Consider the following 11,948-nt stretch of genomic DNA (forward strand, 5'->3'; position numbering starts at 1 on the left):
CAATAAGCAAGATTTGGAAACAGATAATCTAAGTGTCCATTAACAGACAGATTAAAAAGGTGGTACATATATACAATGGAGTACTATTCAGCATAAAAATGAATGGGATTCTGTCATTTACAACAACACTGATGGAACTGGAGGACATTAGGTTAAGTGAAATAAAACAGGCACAAGAAGATACACTCGCACGTTCTCACTCATTTATGGAAGCTAAAAATGGAAACAATTGAACTTATGGAGATAGAGAGTAGAATGATGGTTACCAAAACCTGGGAGGGGTAGTGGTAGGGGGCTGTGGGGAGTAATGGGGGTGGTTAATAGGTACAAAATATAGTTCATGAGAATTAATAATATCTTGTATTTGATAGCAAAACTCGATGACTTCAAACAATGATTTATTGTACATTTAAATTAACTCAAAGAGTATAATTGGAATGTTTGTAACACAAAGAAATGGTAAAAGCTTGAGGTGATGGATACCCCATGTACCCTGATGTGAATATTAGACATTGAATGCCTGTATCAAAACATTTCATGTGTCCCATAAATACATACGCCTTCTATATATCCAAGAAATTAAAAATTTAAAAATTTAAAAAATTATACGGGCCAGGCAAGGTGGCTCACGCCTATAATCCCAGCACTTTGGGAGGCCAAGGTGAGCAGGTCAGGAGTTCAAGACCAGCCTGGCCAACATGGTGAAACCCTGTCTCTAATAAAAATACAAAAATTAGCCGGGTGTGGTGGCATGTGCCTGTAATCCCAGCTACTCAGGAGGCTGAGGCAAGAGAATTGCTTGAACCTGTGAGGCGGAGGTTGCAGTTGAAGGGGTGGCCTGCCCTTCCACACCTGTGGGTATTTCTAGTCGGGTGGGACGAGAGACTGAGAAAAGAAATAAGACAGAGAGACAAAGTATAGAGAAACAACAGTGGGCCCAGGGGACCAGCGCTCAGCATACCAAGGACCTGCACTGGCATCGGTCTCTGAGTTCCCTCAGTTTTTATTGATTATTATTTTCATTATTTCAGCAAAAAGGAATGTAGTAGGAGAGCAGCGTGATAATAAGGAGGTCAGCAAAAAACATGTGAGCAAAAAAATCTATGTCATAATTAAGTTCAAGGGAAGGTACTATGACTGGACGTGCACGTAAGCCAGATTTATGATTCTCTTCACCCAAACATCTCAGTCGAGTAAAGAATAACAAAGCAGCATTACTGCAAACATGTCTCGCCTCCCACCATAGGGCGGTTTTTCTCCTATCTCAGAATTGAACAAATGTACAATCGGGTTTTATACCGAGACATTCAGTTGCCAGGGGCAGGCAGGAGACAGTGGCCTTCCTCTATCTCGACTGCAAGAGGCTTTCCTCTTTTACTAATCCACCTCAGCACAGACCCTTTACGGGTGTTGGGCTGGGGGACGGTCAGGTCTTTCTCATCCCACGAGGCCATATTTCATACTATCACATGGGAAGAAACCTTGGACAATGCCCTGCTTTCAAGGGCAGAGGTCCCTGCGGCTTTCCACAGTGCATTGTGCCCCTGGTTTATTGAGACTAGAGAATGGCAATGACTTTTACCAAGTATGCTGCTTGTAAACATTTTGTTAACAAGGCATGTCCTGCACAGCCCTAGATCCCTTAAACTTTGATTTCACACAACACATGTTTTTGTGAGCTCCAGGTTGGGTCAAAGTGGCTGGGGCAAAGTGGCTGGGGTAGAGCTACAAATTAACAACATCTCAGCAAAGCAACTGTTTAAAGTACAGGTCTTTTTCAAAATGGAGTCTCTTATGTCTTTCCTTTCTACATAGACACAGTAAGAGTCTGATCTCTCTTTCTTTTCCCTACAGCAGTGAGCTGAGATGGTGCCACTGCACTCCAGCCTGGGAGACAGAGTAAAACTCCGTCTCAGAATAAAAAAAAAAAAAAAAAAAGAAATCATATGAAAGTATAAAACAGTGGCAGAAGTGAACTTGTAATCAAACTCAGAATACTTAGTTAATGCAATGATAGTGTATAGTCTTTCAAATCTCAATACAAAGTTAAGAGTGAAAATAGTAATAACCATAGCTACAGTAAGTTGTTAAGGAGTACATGATATAAAAAGATGTAAATTAAGGCAACAAAATTACAAATTGTGGGGGTAGGGTATAAAAGTTTATGTGACTATGTGACCAAAGTTAAGTTGCAGGCAGCTCAAAATCTTCTTCTATAGCTAAAAGACATTTTTTGTAATTCCTATTATAACCAGAAGAGAAAAAAATTAAAGTAGACACACAAATGAGAAAGAGAAATGAGTCGAAGTATATCAGTACAGAAAATCATCAAACCACAAAGGTAAGCAACACAAGAGGAAGCCAGGAACAAAAGGCCTTCAAAATAACCAGACAATAATTAACAGTATGGCAAGAGTAAGTACTAAACTATAAATAATAACCTTAAATGTAAATGGATTAAATTAAAAGATACAGATTGGCTGAATGAAACAAACAAACAAATATCCAACTATATGCTGCCTACCAGTGACTCACTTTACCTGTAAGGAGACACACATAAGTAGGAAATATAGAAATGGAAAATGATATTCCATGCAAATGGAACCGAAAAGGAAGCAAAAGTAGCTACACTTATATAAAATAGACTTGAAATCAACAACTGTAAAAAAGAGACACAAATGGTCATTGCATAATGACAAAGGGGTAAAATTCAGCAAGTGGGGTATAACACTGTAAATACATGTGCATTTAACACCAGAGATCCCAGATATATAAATCAAATATTATTAGATTTAAAGAGAGAGATTGACTGAAGCACAGTATTAGGAGGGGTCTTCAACACCTCACTTTTAGCCATGGACAGATCATTCTGACAGAAAATAAAGAAACAGATCTAAACTATACTCCAGATCTAATGGACCTAGCAGGTATTCACAGAACATGCCACCACACAGCTGCAGAATACACATTCTTCTCATCAGCACGTGAAATGTTCTCCAGGATAGATCACATGTGAGGCCACAAATCTTATAAATTATTAAAAATTGAAATAGTATCAAGTATCTTTCCAGTTGGAACTGGAAATAGAATAATACTAGAAATCAGTAACAGGAGGAACTTTGGAAACTATGTAAATATATGAAAATTAAATAACAAACTCCTGAAAAACAAATAAGTGTACCACTTTTAATGTCCATACTGACTTTAAAAATAATCTTGTGTCAATAATTTTGAAAAAACTGATGTTTAAGAAAACGATGAATAACCAAACCTATATGAACAAATAAGCATTAAACAGGAATATTTATAAAAGAGTACCTCCATAGCAGATTCCAAACCCATAGAGTTATGCTGTCAGATTTTATAAATGTTTCAGAAAATAGAAAAAGAAGGCAAGCTACTCAACTCATTTTATGAGACTCCATGACTTTATGAATCTCGATTCCAAAACAAAAAAAGGACAGTGTAAGAAAAGAAAATTCAGACCAATACCTCTTAAAAACACAGGTTGCAAAAGATAAACAAAATGATAGTAGACATAATTTAGCAGCATGTTAAAATATACATATTATGAAAAAGTAGGGATTTTCTCAAGAGTGGACAGATTGTTTAAAATCAAAGTTGATTATGAAATATACCACATCAATAGATAAGATGTATCATTTAAACATTAGAAAAATATCTAATCATTTCAATAGATGAGAATAAGCATTCAATATAGTCCAAAACTATTTATGAAGAAAATTATTAAAATTTAAAAATAGAAATTAATTTTCTTTACTTGTCAAGGAATATCAATGAGAAAACTGGAGTAAATTTATTTAATGACATTTTAGAAACATCCCTTGAAAGCTAATAAAAGATGAACTCTACTGTTACTTCTCTTTTACATGATACTAGAAGAACCAGTGAAATAAGAGAAGAAAAAACAAAAGAACTGGCACATGAATTGTACAGGAAAAGTTCTTTGAACTTCAATTACTATAAAAACTTTATATTGTGGTTAACAAGGCCCTGTGTGACCTGACCTTACTTGCCTCTCCCATTTTAGGTCCTGACACATTTGTTTATTATCAGATTTTTATTCAGTGTCTTTAAACTGACCACCTCCCCCACCACCATTTCTAGAATATTTTTCCCCTGGCTCTATTCATGACTGGCTTTAGTCCCAGTTTAAATGTACCTCGTTTACTCCTACTTATTTTCTTCTTTGCACTTGCTGCAGTCTAATTGATGACTTAGTGTTGCATTCGCTAATTGTTTGCATTAAGTTGGCAGCTTGGTAAAGATATCTTGTTCACTGTCATATTTCAGGAGCTCAGCACAGTGTGCATGGCACAAAATATACTAATCTATCAATATTTGTCAAGTGAATGAATAGGTAAATGAACAAATACCTTAATATGCTTACTAGATGAACTTCATGTAGTACAGCACCTTCTTTCCTCGATATTTTTGAAAGACATTATGAAACTTTACATCTTTGTTCTCTCCTTTTATAGAAGTGCAGATTAATCTTGTGTGGAATACCTCATTTGTTTTTGAGACTGAGTATGGTATCATTATGTGGACATAATTTCTCTTCATTACAATCATAAAGTCATACAATTATGTCTCACTAAAGTTAAGCCTAGGCCACCTGGGCTGGATCTGGGATGCTGAAAGACTATTTTCTGTCAGTTTAGGAGCATCTTTAGAGGGCAGCTTCCTGTTAGCACAGTAAACAGATGACAACTTAGTAGAGTAGGCAAGAAGCAGAAATATCATATGTATGGATATGCATGTATACACACAAATATAATGATCTAGACTTGCTTTATATATATACATATATTTTGAGATGCAGTTTCGCTCTTGTCGCCCAGGCTGGAGTGCTATCGTGCAATCTTGGCTCACTGCAACCTCTGCCTCCCTGGTTCAAGTGATTCTCCTGCCTCAGCTTCCTGAGTAGCTGGAACTACAGGCACATGCTACCACGCCCGGCTAATTTTTTGTATTTTTAGCAGCAATGGGGTTTCACCATGTTGGCCAGGCTGGTCTTGAACTTCTGACCTCAGGTGATCTGCCCGCCTCAGCCTCCCAAAGTGCTGAGATTGCAGGCATGAGCCACCGCGCCCGGCAGACTTGCTTTATATTTGTAATATGTTATTTTTAAAACTAAGATCTTACTATTTATATATCTGTAGATAACAAATATATTATCTAGAAAAATTGTATGACAAAATAATATACTGTGTAACAAGGTAATAATAGTTATATAATACAAATTATATTACCATGTGTATTTTACACAATATATAGGTAATACGGAACATATATTATCTAAATATTAAATATACTACCCCCATTTTAAGCAAATTTGTTTTCCTTGAAAAGCTATTACTAAAATAATAGTGCTTTAATGGAAACAAGATAACAAGCTAGAGTTAGATGTTCATTAATAAATTGGCCACAAGGATCTGTAGAACTTAAATATGCTCAACAGATGCCCTGCTCCAGTGACCCTTTGATAAAAGTGGCATTAATACTTGTAAATCAATCATGCCACTTAGTGCTAATGAATTAAAAACTATTCATGAAGACTGTCCAATTCTTGGCTAGTGATGTGACAGCTGACCTGACCAAGCCTGCTGAGGATGATGGCTTTGTCAAACAGCAACTGACTCTTCAGTTTTTATTCCTGTCGTCTTTCATAAGACCCAGCATCAATGAGTTTGGGGCAAACGTAACGGGAATCTACATAATGAGATGCTTCATTCCATTATGTTTATATTTTCTATTACTCTCTGTGGAATTATAAATAGAAAAAGGTCAAGGAGTTCCTTCTGCTTTCTCTGATTTGAAGAAACAAAGATATAATTGCACAAGGGGCACAGAAAATAGCTAACTGGGAAGCTGAGCTCTAACATGTCTCAGATGTCCGATATAACATGTCTCAGATGTCTAGAAATGCATAGAGGCACCTTGGCTGCAACATCTAGCCACCAAGGCCATAATAAAAAGTGATTATCATTTGACTTTCTCTCTACATCTTGCATGTATGCAGGAGTGAAAGTAGAAAATGTTGGGAGACTACTGTGAGTTCAAGAAATCTGGTCAGAGAGACACAGGTGAAAACACCCCAGAATAGGACACACAGAGGTAGGTTCTGGATTCAGGTTAGATGCTAACTATTCATGCCATGTTCCATGCAATTTGCTATCATCACAAAGAAATCTACAGATTTGTTTAAGAATACTATAGCAATATTGATTTTAAAAACATTTTACGTGATCTACTATATTTAATTCACCATTTAGTAAAATGTGTACTGTCTTGAGTGCTATACCTCCATTCCTATGTGCATCTGAGTCTTCCTATGATTTGGCTACTATGGCCTGATTATGTTCACCTTATTTCAATGTTTACCCACACACACACACACTCACATACATGTAGCTAATTGCCTGGTTTGGTTTTACAGTAATTGGTGTAAAAAGTTGAACACAGAGATGGATGATACCAGGTTCTAGGATGGGGTCCTGCCCTGGCCTTCTACTCTGTGGAAGAGCTATTGCAAATCCAGATAGCCTAGCATTCCCAAATGGATACTTTTTCCTCTGCAGCACACAGATCCAACAAAAGCATATGCTGATGACTCTGGGCAGATAATCCCATTGCTTTTAAAATGACAGCGTTAGGTTGTGTCATGTATGGTTTTGAACTTCTGTAATGTCTGTATGAGTCTGTTCTCATGCTGCTAATAAAGACATAGCCAAGACACAGCATGGCCAGGGAGGGCAAACATGTCTTTCTTCACATGGTGGCAGCAAGGAGAAATGTAGGCAAAAGTTGTGGGAAAGCCCCATATAAAACCATCAGATCTCATGAGAACTCACTCTCTATCACAAGAACAGCATGGAGGTAACTGCCCCCATGATTCAACTACCTCCCACCACGTCCCTCTCAGGACATATGGGGATTATGGGAACTACAGTTCAAGATAAGATTTGGGTGGGGACACAGCCAAACCATATCAATGTTGCATTCAAAAATCACAGCAAAACCAAGCGTCAGTTTGGGGGAGTGGTGGTACCAAATGGCTGATAGAATTTCTTGCAGCCATGAGATTTTAGGATTCTTTAAAATCACCTAGTCATGTAGACACAGGCTCACTGACTACTGTGGTCACTGTGTACCCCTTGACAAGCCACATGAATTATCTAAATAATCTGATCCTTCATCTCTAGAAAAATATGTAAGTGACAGAAAGATAATTTTTTCAAACCTGAGCAAAAAACCTAAGTGTGGGAATCTGTGGGAAGAAATAACACACATTGATGTAGTGTATCTGAACACAATATAGTGGTTTGAATGTTTGGGTCCTACCAGCACCACTTGGCATGAGGATCTTTGCTCTGCTTCTGTTTCTCCTCTAGGCAAACCATTTAATCTCTTTGAAAATTTGAAAATTCATAATTCATTCTTGTTTTCCATTTTGTCCAATGGGAATAACAGACCTAGTTCATAGGATCACTATAAAATTAAATAAGATGAAGCATATACTCACATAGTATAGTGCTTAACATTTGGCAAGTACTCAACTAAGGCCAGCAGTTATGATATCATTTATTTATTTCTAATTATTTATATATCTCAATTTTATTTTTGCTCATTCTCTGGGTTTAATAACCCATTTATGTGAAGGCTTTTCATCTAATATGAACTAACAAAATAAGCTCTGATTCACTTTCTTTCCATGAAACGCAGCCTCTTTGCATCCTCCCACATGAAAGCAGCAAACTGGAAAACAATTTCAAATACTATGCATTCCATGTGTAGAAAACCAGAGTGAGGAAAAAATACTCTATCGGATCATATTTAAATTGAACAGTCTGAGCTACTGGATTTGGGTGTTTGACTCAGTCTGTAATTGACATTCCTGAAGCATAACCAAGCAAATCCAAAGTACAACAGTTTTTGCATTTCCTCCTTATTGCAGTCAGTCATCCACTCAACAACTATTTGATTCTGTAGTAGAACTGAATGATTTTGACACTAGAAAGGGGCTTAGAAATGCCTTATTACAATATGTCCTTTTCAAAAATCAGGTCTAGGATGGTTAAATGCCCTGTTTTTATTTCCACAGTGGGTAGAAAACAAACAAAACATCCTTTGCAAGGCAGTGTAGTAAATAGAATGATGAGTAGGAGCTTCCACTTAGTCTTGAGGATCTTATGGCTAGTAGGGACATGAGATGTGTGTACAGATATTAATAATAGTAATTATTAATAGGAAGGGAGTTGGAAAAAAGCTGTCAAATCCTACAGAAATTTTTACAGGATAAGGTATTACTTCCAGCAAGCATAAATGGTTGAAGTAGAATCCTATGTCTGTGCTATCTCATTAACCATTTCCCTTTCTTCTGTTAGCAAACCTCCACTTTTCCTTTTTAGTAGTCACTCTCCAGCACTTGCAGATCATATAGTACAGGTGGAATTAACCCCACTCCCAAGACCATGATTAACAATGACCTTGCCTACCTAATTGGAGCACCACGTTCTCCAGCCATGACAACTGCCTTGGAGATGGGCACATGACCCATTGGCAGCCACAAGACCCCTACCAAGAACTTTTGCTGGATATATCAACAAGTAGGTTTTCTAATTTTAATAGGATTGGTAAGTTAGAAAAACATATTGCTTGAAACTGCTGGCACCCATTTTTGTTACTTCAAAAGAAGATCTATAAAGAAATAATTTTCCCCCTTTGGTAAAGAAGGCTGCATGATAGACATGTTATTAATGTTTTTGTAAAGTCTTTCCTTTTGAGAAGGAGCAACATACTTCTATTTCCTTCTTGACATACATTTGTGTTCTGTGAGATGATTCTTTCTACTGATATTTTCTGTTGCTTAAATGTCACTCTTGGTTCCTGGGAAATTCTAGGAGTGTCATTTCACATTCATGCACATACATTCACTTTCACGGATGACTTACAATGTCTAATCTCTTCTTTAAATCCTCCTCAACTCAAAATTTTTCAAACCCATCACCATTAGCTTAGAACAACATGGGAAAAATTATTTTACCTATCACAAGCATGGTTACGTCTGGGAGTCAGTTTTTAATAATAATAATATCTTATATTCTTGTAAATTCCTTTTACTTTTTCATGATGCCTTAGCAACAGTTCCTTACTTTGAATATCCAAATATCCTGCCAAATAATTAGGGAAGTTTTTAACCTGCTTTAACCAATTTGGTGACTATAGCCCAAAGCTGCTCAACTAGTTGCTTAAGGGCAGAATCAGGCTAGTTACAGAGCTGGTGTTTAAATTTCAGACACCTGGCCCAGAAGTTTTTCTATCAGTCCAACATAATTTTTCAAAGTTATAGTTTGAAATTTTTCAGAGTTATACTTCTCCATTTAGCTGAAGGATACATTTGCTTAGAGACATTTACATATTTTGGAATGAAATGTGGTGATAGATTTTATGACAACAAACCTTTTGCCCTATAACTTTGCTAGTAATTCTTGAGGATAAATATTGACATACTGAAGAATTCACATTAAATACAAAAATACAGTTTCTATAGAGACTAGGATCCACTAGTTCAATCATGACCTAAGAAGGAAGGTCCCATCATTCTTCCTGCAATAGGAAAATCTTGCTTCAAGAGCTGCCTCAGAACATTCCTTTTAAAACAGAATTGAGCAGCCATGAGAATCACTTAAAGTGCTTATTAAAAATACAGATTCCCCAGGCCTACCATCACAAATTACTCAGTGGTTATGAGTGGAGGCCTATAATCTGTGATGCATAATTCACACATTGAGAACATAATGGCCCTCCAACCATGTTTCCCAAAAAGGCTCTGAAGTTATGTCATTGTAGTGAGATTCCTAGAGGAATACCGTGAAGAGCTCTTACAACCCAGATGTAAACAACACCGTCTGCTGAAAGCTAAACAATAAAAAATGGATTAGAGCAAAAGGATGTAAACTCATCTTGACTTCTAGAGTCAACAAACCTAAAAAAGTAGTATGTCAACCAGAAGGGGTCAGCTATAAAAACAGAGGAAAATGATGCCCTCACAACAAAGAGTAGCCACAGTAAACATCCAGGTTGGCTTATTCTTGGGAGCTCCAAGAATGTACCCAGTGCTGACACACGCCTAATATGGATTAGACTATCTGGCTTTTCTCTAGGGCCTTGCTTTTCAATCTTTTCTTCCTTATTATCCCCTCCCAAGGAACCCTTTGGACTTTTTCCAAATTGTTTCCCTAAGAAATGTTAAGATCATAGATATATTGTGTATCTATTTATATATAGTATGTACAGCTGTACTTTACACATAAAGAGTAGGATCCCCTTCTCACCACCAAGAATTAATTTTTGCCTTCTTGGTGTCAATATTGCCCCAGTTGAGAAAACATGCTCCAGGGACACTTCAAACTTGCTGTCTTGCAGTAAAAGCTCAACATTATACGACAGACTTTTTAACATTCTAGCATATTTTCATTTATGTGCACTATTATTTTAGCAGACACTCTTAGAGTGATGCTCTGAAAACAGCTATGGCATTAGATTCATGTTATTTGTGTAGAATAAACTACTTTCTATACTTACAATGTGAACTTGCATATATTGGCTTGGAATTTAGCCACATCTGATATAAACATGTCCTCTGTCTCTCTTGCCAAAAGTTAGTGGCAAAATGAGAAGAACCTGTTATATCTTATTGCTAGTCTTTACAGTTACTACAACTACACAAAAGCTTCTCTGGACATCCTGACTCTAGTTTGATATCATTCCTATTTATTAAGCCTCTCCTTGACCATGTCTTCTAGAAAAATCATGTATTAATTTCTTCCTTGCCCCAAATAGAACATAGGTTTTCCTTTCTCTATACCTTTGTTTCTGCTCCTCTTTTTGCATGAAATGTCATCCTATTTTGCATCTACCCACGCAAATTCAAGGCACATTTCTTTCATAAAGTATGCTCAGCCCATGGTGACCTCCTCCTTCTCTCCTCCAGCAGCACTTCCCATGTCTAGTATTATTTGGTATGTATTCGTTACCGGTGGAAGAGATCCGAGTTACCCCAAGTTACCAGTGGCATATCTGTAGGCCTCTGCAGCAATTTTAGTCCCTGCTTCCTCAGAAAAAAGAATTTGACGGAGGGGCATAAAGCAGAAAAAGAGACTGAGGCAAGTTTCAGAGCAGGAGTGGAAGTTTATTTAAAAAGGCTTCAGAACATGAAAGAAAAGAAGGTTCACTTGGCAGAGATCCAAGAGGGCTCCTGAAGGTCAAAGAGAGAAAAAGGGGCATTTAACTTTGATCCTAGGGCTTTCTAGGCTCACCTCTTTTCCATGATTCTTCCCTTAGGATGGGCTTCCCACATGCTCAGTACCCTCCTTACCCTTAAGAATTGAGCAGGGGCAGTGTGTTTAGGAAGTTGTACACATGCCCATCTGAGACTTTCTTCCTTTTTCCTGTGGAGTGTACTAGGAAGGTTGTGCTTCATCATCTTGTCTCTTAATGCACATGCCCTGGAAGGTTTTCTCCCTGGCATCCATATTCAATTCACACTTTAACGTTAATAGCTATGGATAATCAGGAAATGTCCTCTCCCTGACTTTAGAGATGTAGTGTGATAGTTATTGAACCATCACCTGATATTCCCAGTGGGTTGGGGGAGAGCCCTCTCCTGCCCCGCTCATGCCTATGTAACTACCTGTAACATATTTATGGACTCCTCAAGGGCCTAGAATAGGGTCCATACACACATACACTGAACACCAAAATGAGGATAGAAGCCCTTTTATATAATACTCATGACAGCTGTTAATAATCAGTTATTCCCACTGAACAATGAAGAAGCTCAAGAGAGACACTTTTAGTGATGTCAAGTTAATATACAAATAAAAGCTAATTGCCTCCTGGGTTTTGTTATTATCTTTATA

Source organism: Pongo pygmaeus, chromosome 4 (genome assembly GCF_028885625.2).
Source record: "Pongo pygmaeus isolate AG05252 chromosome 4, NHGRI_mPonPyg2-v2.0_pri, whole genome shotgun sequence".
Classification (NCBI taxonomy): domain Eukaryota; kingdom Metazoa; phylum Chordata; class Mammalia; order Primates; family Hominidae; genus Pongo; species Pongo pygmaeus.